Source organism: Hakea prostrata, chromosome 7, assembly GCF_041222555.1.
Source record: "Hakea prostrata isolate BN-2017 chromosome 7, UWA_Hpros_2, whole genome shotgun sequence".
Taxonomy (NCBI): domain Eukaryota; kingdom Viridiplantae; phylum Streptophyta; class Magnoliopsida; order Proteales; family Proteaceae; genus Hakea; species Hakea prostrata.
This window is the reverse complement of record NC_142606.1, coordinates 73,903,564-73,916,658: the sequence shown is the minus strand read 5'-3', so window position 1 is coordinate 73,916,658 and position 13,095 is coordinate 73,903,564. Positions and strand designations below refer to the sequence as shown.

Genomic DNA, 13,095 nt, shown 5'->3' with positions numbered 1-13,095 from the left:
TCCTTAGACCATTGGAAACCAAAAAGGGGAGAGATTTTGACGGGAAATTCTTGGGTAACCCTCATGAGAGGGTAACCAATTGGCAACCCTTTTATTTTTTATTAATTCATTTGGACCCTCCCCAAAACCTTTCTTGATTGTAAATTCTTTGTCCTAAGAGTGAATCTTTATTCTCCCTAGTCTTTCCGTGGGATACACGGATTCTTGTTAGTAAATCCCTTATTGTATGATTAGAATTTCTTTCCTTTCACTTTAATTGAGAACCTTATTTTCTCTCATTGGTAGACCCTTCCTAATTCCATTCTTTATTTTGAAATACTAATGAGATATTCCTTTATCTATCTTGGGTTGTTTTTGTGAGAATTGATTATGGGTAACTCTCATGGGAGGTAACCAACTCTCATGAGAGGTAACCATATCTGAAACTCTCCAACACCTTTTTCAGATTGTGAATTCTTTGTTTCTCTTTCCCTTGGGTGAATCTTGATTCTTTGTTTCTCTTTCCCTTTGGTGAATCTTGATTCCCCCTAGCCTTTCCTTGAGAGCCATCGGTTATGTATGATGAAATCCTAACCCCCTTTATTATTGACCTATTAAGATTGTTTTTCGGACTAAGATCTCCCCCATGTCTTCATTTGGGTTAGGTTGTACTTGGTCTTCAACCCCATGAGCAAAGCACCCTTGTATAGCAATATACATGGGGGCAGTTGCTAGTGGCGGTTGATTGAACCAAGTGACCGCTTGGAGCGACCGCCCGGTTTGTTTTCGGGGTTTTGCACTAATTTGCTTCCTGACTTCTATATATAGTAACCCTCGCCTCTTTTACGAATATTTTATTCGTGGTTGCTATGTTTGGAGGTTAGACGGCTGTGGAAATGTGCGGGATTCAGGTCTGAAGTGCTATTAATGATGTGGAACATTTTCTCTTCTATTCTTGGTGATTCTGGTTAAGGTAATGAATCTTCATCTGCAATTCTCTTCTTTTTAACCTCTAATTGATATGAACCCATCCCCTTTTTGTTAGTGGTTACCCAATTGATTTGTTGTAATCCCTTTTCAATGTTCTTGATAAGATTCTGTTCAGAAACAAATCCCTGCATTTGTTAATGGATGGATCTAATCAAAGGGAATGATTTGGGTGGTTGATCTTTGTTAATTTTAGGGTTTCTTGTTACCCCTTTGTTCTGGAGATTAATCCTTCTCTGTTTCTAGTATTCTAATGCGAGGTATTGGATTCACCCTTCATCCTTTATCTCCCTTGCCTTTCAATTTCGTGTTAACCCTTCCCTTCATCGTGGTGGTTACCCTTTTGATCAATCGCAACTCTCTTTCCAACCTTCTTGATGTGATCCATCCGAAAACGAAACCCTGCTTTCGTGAAAAGGATAGATCCAATCAATGGGAGAGTTTCTAGGTAATATATTTATGATGATTGTTAGGTTTCTTTTCACCTATTGTCTCTTGGAGTGTTAGATGCGAGACTTAGGCCATGATCACTCGAAATCCGGATTGAAAACGAGTGATCAGAAGCCTGAGTTTCGGATTGAAACTCTATGTTTTTGGGGCGGTCACTAGTGGCGGTCGTTCAACCTAAGCGACCGGCCCAAGCGACCGGCCGGTTTCCAGTGTCTGTGTAAGTTTGATTTTGGATTTGTTTTGATTCTTGACTCTTATACATTCTTATAACCCTATGCCTAGGTGTTCTCTGTTTCAAGTAAAAGTCTTATAATAGTTTCTAGAATTCAAGTTAGAGGAGTTTTACATAATTACAGGTAAGGACATGCATTCTTATTTATATGCAATTACATCTACATGATGTTTCAGCTGTTCTATTTACTATTCTTTGATCATGTAACTTGTTGTAATTGTATAAAGCATGTGAATCTTATTGTATACTTGCTATTTGTGGTGTTCCTTAATGTACTTCATCTTTTATGATATTGCACAATTGTTCATGGTATGATAAAGAGTGATATAATGTAGTTGTGATGGAGGGGGTATTCCATTGGGATATCTTGGCGGGAGATATCAAAGGGTTGTGGTATGGGACACATGCTCACTGATGTCTCTAGCACTATCATGATTACTGGATGACATACTTAGGAGATTCTAGAATTGCATGGTTAGGTACCCCACATGCTATTACCCTTTCGGCAGGGGAATTGAAGCCGGATGACCCGTGACAATGGTGACGTGATTCTGTTTCATCCTATAGCGGTAATCAATCCGTGGGGAGACTCAGTGGTCCACTGTTGGTCATGCAATGGTAGGGTTGCATATGTTAGGGTTGGGCTCATGGACATCCAAGGAACGGACCGGGTGTCGTGAGTAATGAGAGCATCCGCCCCAATAATATGTGGATGACCATAGGGTTAAGGAGTGGAGTCCAACAGCGGTAGCCAGTCCGTGAGGGTTTTCAATCCTAGGTTGCGAAGGATACTGAACCGAGTTGGTTGGTGCCATAGGGGAAGTATCTGGACTCTATATAGTATGTTACCATTATGACATTGCATTGGATTAGAAACCCCGACATGCGTCAGTACTCATTGCCAATGGTTGTGGTGAGAGAGTGTTGACTTAACCCCCAGCCACGGTTTGAGAGCCAGGTGTGGACTTACCCCTTTTCCCAGGATCCCTACAGAGGTAACCAGTCCTTGCCGGATCAGAGTGTCTAGACCTACCCAGAGGAGGGCTAGTGTATATCTTAAAGCATGTCAGCCGTTAGAGACTTGCATGGTTAGATCTTAGCAGCATTCATATTTCTGCATATCATCCATATCATTTCATATGTGCATTCGTGGATTGTATTGACATATATATGAGAATTGTCTGTTCCTTACTGAGTTCGTTGGAACTCATTCCTTTCATTGTATATATTATATGAGTTGTACAGATGGTTGCACAACGTCAAAAGTTAGAGATGATTCATATGAAAGAGCCTTCTCGTATGAAGCTGATGTGGCACAGACAGTGGTACATGATCTTACAGAGCATGAAGCCTCCTGAAGATGCTTGTGTGCACTTTTTGCACCCATTGATGGCCGACAGAGGCAGATTCCCAGGATTTTGATGATCGTGTGGAGAAAGATTGGAGGACATCTTTACTTGCTATTTTAGGAAAAACTACTTTGTAGATTTAGAAAAGAAAACCAGAGAGAAGATTATTTAGTTATTTATTTTGCTTCCGCTGAACTCAATATTACTTTTGATTCTTGATTTTCCCTCTTTCGTTCGTTCTTGGATTTTTATTGGAGTTTTTGGACTCTTGTAACCTTTTTATTGATTATTGCACTATTCTTGCTCTTGATTATCTGTATTTGTATTCATTATTATTGATAGACTAAAACCCCGTAGATCCTGTGACGGTTCACACCCACGGGTTGTCGGGCGGGTAACCGAGACCCGGCGGGCGGGGTGTGACACTAGTAGAGCAGTAGGTCTAGGGGGGAATCCTAGTTACCTAAGTTTGGATACTCCTATGGGGGGTTCCAGGGTAGATATAGAGAAGTTTGATGGGACAGGGGACTTTGGGATTTGGAAGAGAAAGGTCAAGGCATTAATGGCACAACAGAAACTCCTAAGATCCATAGATGACTCAGTTGCTTTCTTTGAAAGCATTGACCCAGTCTTGAGGACTGAAGTGATGGAGAATGCAATTGGTTGCATGCTCTGGAACATCACTGATGGTGTTATCAGGTGTTTGGATGATGATGACAATACCCCTATTAAAGTGTGGAATAAGCTTGAACAAATCTACCAGAAAAAGAATCTAGGTAATAAGATTTATCTGAAAGAAAAATTGCATGGGTTTAAGATGGACCCTACAATCAGCCTTGATAAGAACCTAGATGTGTTTAAGAAGTTGATTTAAAACTTAGCCAATACTGTGGAAAAGACCAAATTGGAAAACCAAGACCTGTCTATTATCCTATTGAATTCCCTTCATAATGACTATCTTGTTGTTAAAAATTCAATTAAGTATGATTGTCAAAACATTTCCCTAGAACAATTGATTGATGTTTTAAAGAATAGGGAGTCGAAACTGTTGGCTTCTGGTAAGTCTAAAGGCAGTGGGGACAATTTGTTTGTTAAGGGCAAGGGCTCTTACAAACATGGGAAGTCCAAAGGGAAGGGTAAAGTGTATGACAATCATGAAAATAATAACAAGAACAATTATGGGAATAATAAGACTGATTCTAACACCAGGAGATGTTATTTTTGTAATAAAGTGGGTCATATTAAGAAACATTGTTTTGCATATAAGAGGAAACTGCAAGAAGGTGAGACATCTAACAATGATATGCCTAATTCTGGTGAAATAAACATGTTTAAGGTCCTTTGATGACCTAGGTGTTTTTTGTGTTAGCATAGACCTTGTTTTAAGACCTGATTATTTGGGTTTCCATTGGATGCATACTTTGGTTTATCCTATTTTGTTCCTTTGTTAAAGGGAGGTGGTCTATTTATCTTTAAGGTGATATGCTTGTGTAAGGAAGCTGTTTATTTTAATAAATCTGAGACGACATGTTTTGTGCCTGTTTTTCTATTAATATTGGTTAAGATGTCTTATTGTGTGAGAATTCTTGACCAATTATGATAGTGTTGGCATGTTAAGTATTTGTTGTTGTTTTGTACTCTCATGGATGCTTTTATTTGCATTGGTATACATGTCTAACTAAGTTTTGAAATGCTAGAGTGGTAATAGGTGGTGTTGAGACTATTTAGTACAGTTGGTTACACATGAGGATTCCTATTTCACTTGGTATAGCATTAGGTGTATCCCTGGTGTTTGGAGAGGTATTGTCTCCATGATCAACTTAGTGCTGGTTTTAGCACAGGTGTTGTCAAGTGTTTGGAGAGGTTTGGTCTCCAGGGGGAGAGGTTTGTTCTCCAGTTCAGCATTAGTGCTGGTCTTGACACAGGAGTTGTCAAGAGGGTGTGTCCTCACATGTTGTTGGGGTTCACATGATATTCAGGGGATATGGTCTGTCAACTTGTATGGTTTTGATTTGGGAGTAGTTATTGTCAGATTTATAGAGTTGTCTGGTAAGATGACTTGTACCAGTTTTATTGGTTAGGATATGTCTTGTTTGCAGTTAAATTTTTATATGGTCATTGAGTCTGGTCTTGTAGGTCAGAGTTAAGTCTTATTGAGTTTACTTCTTTTATCTCTGGTTTGGTTTCTACTCTAGGTGACCTGGATTTGTCTAGTTGTGACTTGTGTCCGTCATGTGTAATGAGTGGGTGAAGAGGTCCTGGTTTGAGTAGTGGTAGTAAGCCAGTGATGGATTGAGGAGTGTTATTGCCTATTGGGTTTGTCTGGATTATTTTCATCTTGTTGGTAAGAAGACATAGATGTTCGACTGGTTACTCCCTGATTATTTTAATGGGTAATTGGATACTTGTTGTCTTTCTTTACTTTAATGTAGAAGAAAAAATGATTTGCAACTTCTTTAGGCATTTTAACAACTAAATCTGAAAATATGACTTGTTAATGAATCCTGTTGTGATTTCATTTGAATACCCTTGGCATTAATATATAAGACTTGATGTTTTAGTTTTTTGCATTATATTTTGCATTTTAGGTTGACAGTTGCCTCTAGTTTCTCATTTCATTTTTCTGTGTCTTATATCTTCATTTATGTGGTTTACATATTAATTGCATGATTGTATTCCTTGGAGAAGGTTTTAAAATCAGAATTTGAAATGAAAGTATTTGGATCTGTTAGGAATTTCCTAAGTTTTGGGATCTACTGGTTGAGGGGGAGAGATTTATGTTTACTTGTCATGTTTTATATTTGAATTGTTCAATCTCTCTTCTCTAGTTGGTTAAGTTCTCTTATGTATCATGTGATATTTTTAGACTTGACTTGGCTTATATTGTAAGCATTTGTAGATTCATGGGCTGTGTTGGCATTGTCAATTATATCAGGATCCATGTTGTTCATCTGTTGATGTTTGTGAGGTTTTGTTAATCTAGGTTGGTTTTGGATATCACCATGGATTTCTTAAAGTTTATACTTGTCTCTTGTTTAAAGTCTTACTTGTTTAAATTATATATTTATTATGCTTTGGTTGGCATGAGTAAGTCTATGTGTTGGGTTATTACCTTTTGTGGAGATTGTATACTTGTTGTTTTTCATTTATCTATGGTGTGGAGATGTCCAGGTATGTCTTGTGTTTGTTTATCAGGTTTGCATATGTTGCAGTTTTAGGGGAGATGCTGCCCAAATTTTTATGACTCTTGTTCTATTTGTCTCTGTTATGAGATATACGCCTTGTGTGTGCATATGTACTCTCCATGTTGATTTGGTTGAGTTGTGAACTAGGAGTTGGTGTTGTTGTTTATGGGTTTCTCTACCTGTTGCATTTGTTGCATGGTGTATCTGCAGTGAGTCTTTTAGTGTTGCATGGTTAGTGCATATCTAGGTACTTTGCATATTTTTGTTTGTTTTGTATTGTGGTCTCTTTTCTTTTGTTTGTGCAGGTACACTCGGACGATGACGGTTGAAGCCCGGTCTACTATGATGTTTTTTTAGGCTTACCAGATTAAGGGGGAGATTGTAAGGGTTTTGGTTTCTATTGAACCGGTTTCGGTTCACTTTGGTTCACTTCATTGTATATGTGTTTCTGAGCCGGTTTGATTCAATCATATGCAAAACTCTGTTCTGCGAATTTGGGGAAATCATAGAGAAAGCTCTCGAGATGCGATAATGGCGATCTTCGTTTCTTCTCCTTCGATCTTCGTTCTTGGAGGTGGTTTCAAGTGTTGAGACCTGGATTTTGATCGGCGTGAAGAGTGGAAGACTCGACAGTGATTTGGTGCCATATGGTTATCTTGTATATATCAATCCTGACATCTTGTAAGTCTTCATTTCTTTCATAGTGGATCGGACTCCAGTCTTGAGTCCCGGAGATGTAGGTTCGAAAGAACCGAACACCGTGATCAAAGCCCGTGTCTCTCTTGTCTTCTTGCTTCAGGTTTATTGGTAAATCATACACTAACCAAATGGTTAGTCTAGGTTAGGGTTTATAGATTGTTTCTTTTCTTGTTTCAATCTGATAAATCGTATAGGTTAATCACCTAATGAGATCATGAATTAGAATTGGGAATATCAGTTAATATATTTAATAGAGTTGTTTAGTGATACTTTTTACCTCTTAGTAAAAAAATTATAGGTTCAATCCTTAATATTTGTAGTATAGTAGGATTATATAGAGATTTGGTGGATATAGGAGTAGTATACGGGGAACTCAACTTAATGGATTTTTTTTTGAATGGAAATAAATTTTAATAAGAATAATAATTTTTATAAATGAAACGTACACCAATAGAGTTTGTTAAGAGGTTATTTCAATGCTTTGACTCCATGTTATAGTAGTGATTTATAGATCAATGCTTATATATGTAAGGGCTTTGTCTTGAGGTTAAAATCCTGACTCCACCCTATTTTCATTCCACATGAATATTGATAAGATCAAACTTGCTCTCTTGTGAGGCCCCATAAATAATCTCTTTTTTTTTTTAACTTTCTCGTAGTCATGAATCTTGCATGTTTTAGAACAGTAACTAAGCCAGTAGTAATGCTCTTAATTAAATCTCTAATGCTCCTGGCTTACGAAGTAAGGTGCCTTGTTAAGCCGCGTTGACTTTCTTGTCTCATAAATATGTTACAAATCGCACATTCTAATGGGTTCTCTTTATGGGTATACTACTACTATATTAGTAGATGCTTAGAAATAATTTAATCATGCAGCCTAATGACTGGAAGACAGGATTCTTATATATATAAATCATCAAGTGATATATTCTAATACTGATTAATAGAGAGTTAAGCTAAACCTAACAAGTGTTCTTGATCATGCAGCCCAAACGCAAATGAAGTGAAGAAGAAGAACCACCGCCTGAAGCTGACGCACGTCACGCACCACATTGGAAAAAGCATAAAGTGAGAAACCAGTTAAACAATTACGGTTTTATAGAAGAAGTGATTCAAAATACTCAGAAAGGGAATGGAAAACAAGAGAAGAAAAACTTGGAAAACACTCAAAAAGACTTAGAAGAAAAGCTCTATATTAGAAACATTGGGAACAAAACCCAGAAACCACATGCAGCGAGAGCTTATACCCAGTAAACAGAAGTTGAAACAAAACCAACCGATAGTAGTGTTCACCTCAGTTATAAGAGAAAGAGATGTAGAGAAGCTCTCTCAGTGATTATGAGAAAGGTAACTCAGTAGGGTTTTCATGTAAGATTTGGCGGTTCCTTCTGTCCAAATAAAAACTTTGAAAACTGTGTGAAACGCAAGACTTTGACAGTGATTGAGAGACACAGAAGGGCCAGATGGTCTGGAGAATTTCTGGCAGCAACGGCAGCACGGGGTTCCGGGTTGGATTTTAGCGCCCGGTTTAGACCAGTGCCGGGAAATCCAAGACCCTAAAACCCAGTGACATAAATGAAGAAAAAGCTCTAGGAGAATTTGAGATTATAGGGGATTCAAAAATATACTGCCATGAAATCTCTAATTGACCAAATTTGCTTCTGGGGTCCTCCCTCCATACGCAGTGTCTCCTCTGACAAATGCAATATCCCCCAACTCCTCAACCAGGCACTGGAAAGATCCAGAATCACCCGAAATACAAACTGTTGGTGTGACACGAGCCATTTTCACTTCCACATCCACTACATATTCCTGTCCCTGAAATTCTGATGGTGCACAAACCGCAGAGAAGAAGTCATTGACCATCTGATCAGCATCCTTTACTTTTGGGCCAACCACTTTCTTCAGATGATTAATGGGGTAGTTCCACCCTGAAGCAGTAGAGTAACTTCCATGGCAAGATCTCTGAATACTTCAAGAATGCAATGTAAGCCATTCCTGCATCCAAGTTTATTAAATCTGCTTCCCCTTTCTTTGTTGAATCCAAAGACTCTTGAATTGTTTCTCTTTAATGCTGCAAGGACATCAAGAATAACCCAATATTAAGATTAAGATATGTAATAACACAATTCATTGGCATTATTAGCCCCAGTGAAAACATAGCATATAGTCTATTGATGCTTCTAATTGAAGACAAAAAATGACAATTATGAAGGAGAAAATAAGGCGACATATGAGGTTTCACTCTAGCTACTTTGGGCTTGAATTGGACTGATCCGAACCTTATTCAGATATCCACTCCATGTTTAAGAACCCTAAGTTCCATAGGAACTTATACAGTTAAGTCGTACCATTTCCATGTGTCACCATTGACTTGCTTGAGAAGGGTGAATGGTTGTTGCAATCATCGAATTCATCTCTTACTGCACACCATTTCACCGTCCCAGAAGAACCCATTTGCTTTGGTGGAACCTGATTTTATTCGTTAGTATTATCTCGATCATCACCTTGTCCCTCTTCTGTGTTTTCAGATTGGGTTTCGTCTCCTCTCACCCCTGGTACAGGGACGGCGCCGGCGTGACGGGGGTTGGAGAAAAGTCAAACGAATCGCCACAATCCGGCGCAGGCACTGCCTCATGACCTACTAGAAATGGAAATATATTAATCAATCATGTATAAAAGGAAAGAATCAAAATCTTACAGAATCAATCGACGTAGTGGGTTTTGAAATTTAAGGAAGGAACTACCTTGGGTCGTTGGAGAAAACCATGAGAGGAGGAGAAGTAAGAGACAGAGATGGTCTGCATCTGAACTTGATCTTAACGGAAGCGGAGCAGGAGTATTATTTCGCACCTGCTTGTTAACCTCAACACCGATGGCTCGTTTGGTGACGTTCCAGACCTTGCCAGTGCAGCCATGGTAGAACTTGTGAGGCAAACCCTTATGAATGACTCCATTAACCTTGATATCAAGGTAATCACCAATCCTAAAGGTCCTCAGTTAAGTAGTCAAAGCGATGTAACCCTTCTTCCTTAAAGGGACGAGCAAACAAATCTCTAGTTCGAGATCTCATACCATGACCTGCCGGCATGTTGTCCTCTCTCTTCACTCCGCACTAGGAACACCAAGAAGTCGGCGAAGAAACCTTCTCTAGGGTTTCGATTCTCTATCTCTGTCCTCTGATTCTTCGAAGCGGCGCGAGGTGAGATGAGTTTAGGGTTTAAAGGGTTCGATTTGGCTATTTAGCATTTAGGGTTGTGAATGAGTTAAGTTTAGGGTTTAGGTTACATATTATAAATTTACCGATTTAATCCTAGTTGTTGATTTCAACATCAGTTTTTCGGTTTAGGATTATTAAATCATAAATTCCGGTTTACAGGTCAAGTTATGACTAAAATCGGAACATATTACCCATAATACCCTTTATAATCAAATATCCAAATTGTCCCTTACAACTAAATCACATAAAATGTGCTTTCTGTCCAAAATACCTTTTATACCAAAATTTTCAAATTGTCCCTCGTGAGCAGAATTGCTTTTCGGATCAAAACACCTAAAATGTCGTAAATAACCAAAATACCCTCTAAGACTAAATGACCCAAAATATTGTTTATGACGGAAATGACCAAAGTAAAATCCAAAATGTCGAATATGAGCAACTACCCTAGATGACCAAGATACCCTTTAAGTCAAAATGATCAAATTATCCCTATATGGCCAAAACGTGCTTATGCCCTAATGACCAAAATAATCTTCCTACCCAGAACATTCAAATTGATCAGAATACCCTTTATGCCCACATTGACCAAATTATCCTTAAATAAATACCTAAATGACCGAAATAATAGGCCCATAACATTCAAAATGACCTGTTTATAATCGATGATTGTGATTAATCAAACCTACGGTTGAGAAAAGAAAAGAGATGACTGTCCACTTGGGGAACCCAGATTGGCCTTAAAGGGAGAATGTAAAATTTTATTCAATGAGACTTCGTGTATTAAATGATCAGAACCAGATACTTAATGGGAGCATGTGGAAATTGACAAAGGAATACTTGATTAGATAGCTGAAAAGGATTTTGGGGGCTCAAGATATTCCCAAAGCAAGAAAAGATCAGGATTTGGACAATCTCGAAACTGAATTTAAAATAAAATTAACGATCAGTTTCAATTCTCTAGGTAGATCAAGCTTTGAAAGATCTTAAAAATCCCACATGGCCCACAAAAGTTTGAAGATGAGATTTTATCAACGGATTACATCAAGCCAACTACTGATAGCTCTGATGGACTCCCTCAATCAGATATGAACTTGGACGGAACTAACGAAAGGGCTGAGCAGTGAGATGTCTCAAAATGGAATTTGCCTGAGAATTCACTGTACACAATCAAAATCAAGTGTTACAGCATCATTTAGGCCTCCAAACCAGAGTATAAATAAAAGAACCTCGTCAAGAGGCTTGGAGGCTGGTGTCATGAATAAAACCACCCATTAATTGGTTCAGAATGGGTCAGCCGGCAGTCTAAGCATGAAGTAATATCAAATTACATATTAAACTTAAATTGAATCGTGACCATCAAATAAGAATCAAATATTCGACAGATTGAAATCAAGGCAGGAACTAGAATCTAAGTTTAGCCTGCAACTTGTCCCGTCTTTCTGATTCTTTTGAATCTAGGGTTTTTTTTTTTTTTGGATCTAGGGTTCATTTGAGCTATGGTTTTTTTCAATTCAAATTCCATTGACTTGCTCATCAAAGATAGATCGCCAATCAAGCTGATCTTTTTCGTTTCTAACATTATTCTTCAGAATCAGTTGCAAGTAAGCAGAACAAAAACAAGTACAAAGAAATCAATTCAGTTCGAAACATAACAAGTCGTTTGGTTAGATCTAACTTTGGGGCAGAATTGACACCAACACTTGACTTAATGAACACCACACTAATTTCAAAATCATTTATCATTCTTTTGAATCTCAAAATCTAAAATTAATAAGAAGATATAAAAAATCATTTGTCATTTAACCCTTTAAATCCATAATATACATTGTTCATTCCATATCGGATGGTGCATGCGTATGAGAAAGGAATAATTTTCAATTCATTGCCCTGGAACTTTTAAAATTCAAAACCTAATAAAAAAAGATTAAATCTTTTTATTTTAATTTTAGACCTACAAAAAGAATATTGAAAATAACGCTGGATACCATAATGTGTGTGTGTAACACAACTGTTACCAACTGATACCCTAGAAACCTAATAGTAGTCATCATAACGATCCCGATGAATCAAGGAGTCAATTATTTCTGATTTTCCGAACCCATTTTGACTTGAATTTTTGTATGAGTATTTCACAAGGAGCTAGCGATGTTCTCTCTGTAATCAATCAGGGAACTTACAATATACACTTTGCAATTAGTAGGTGAACACTCTACGACCAAGCAATCCATCCTTCACCCAATTACAAACACATTAGTAAGTCACAATACTGAATTAATTCAATAATAGATGGAAAACTGAAGCATATTCAGATAAGAATTAATGGGGGTAACGAGTTCTGTTTCCAGAAGTGGGTGGCAAGAGGAAAACGATAGCGAGTAAAACGGCAGGATCTCTTCTGTTCTCATCAGTCATCATATTGTAAATATTACCATGATAAGTTTTTTTTTTTTTTGAGGGGGGGTGAAGAGAACAGAAAGCGGGAGGAACCTGGAACCTTTTGATACAACTTTGTAATGGAAATCATGAAAGCCAGCTTGAAAAACAACTATCACCCAGCGTCTTCATTGTCTGGAGCTCCTCCATTCTAACAAGCAATGGATAACCCCGAAGTAGGACTGAGAACTAAAGATTCATTGAGAAGGATAGAAATAAATGACAAAAATTATTTTCCTTTTCTTTTCTTGACATCATCAATCCAGTCACAAGGGTTAGGGCCCCATAGGCTCGAAGGCTTGAAACTGAAACCTACTTGGTCTTACTACTTGCCCTACTTGGAAGCTACCACCATGTGCCAGAAATACCTACACAATGCATGACTTAGCTGAACAAGACCCCCCCCCCCAACCCCCTTTTTTTCTCTCTCTCTCTCCTCTGTCCTCCATCTCCAAAATCATTCCCAGAAAAACAAACTACAATGTCTTTTAACAACTCAAACCAAGTATGATGACATAAGATTCAAACTGATCATCATGTGCGAAGGCATCCGTGCCACAA

The 13,095-nt window shown here is 38.1% G+C and overlaps 1 long non-coding RNA gene across 2 annotated transcripts; it reads right to left on the bottom strand.

Moving 5' to 3' along the window:
- Nucleotides 1-6,966: 6,966 nt before the first annotated feature.
- Nucleotides 6,967-10,120, bottom strand: LOC149012051 (uncharacterized). Of its 2 annotated transcripts, none has more exons than XR_016174803.1 (3): nt 9,629-10,120; nt 9,233-9,525; nt 6,967-8,955 (listed from the first exon to the last, which is right to left on the bottom strand). It is a non-coding gene; the product is annotated as an uncharacterized LOC149012051 (long non-coding RNA). The 2 variants fall into 2 exon arrangements; XR_016174804.1 differs by having other exon boundaries at nt 9,233-9,522; nt 9,629-10,119.
- Nucleotides 10,121-13,095: the final 2,975 nt, after the last annotated feature.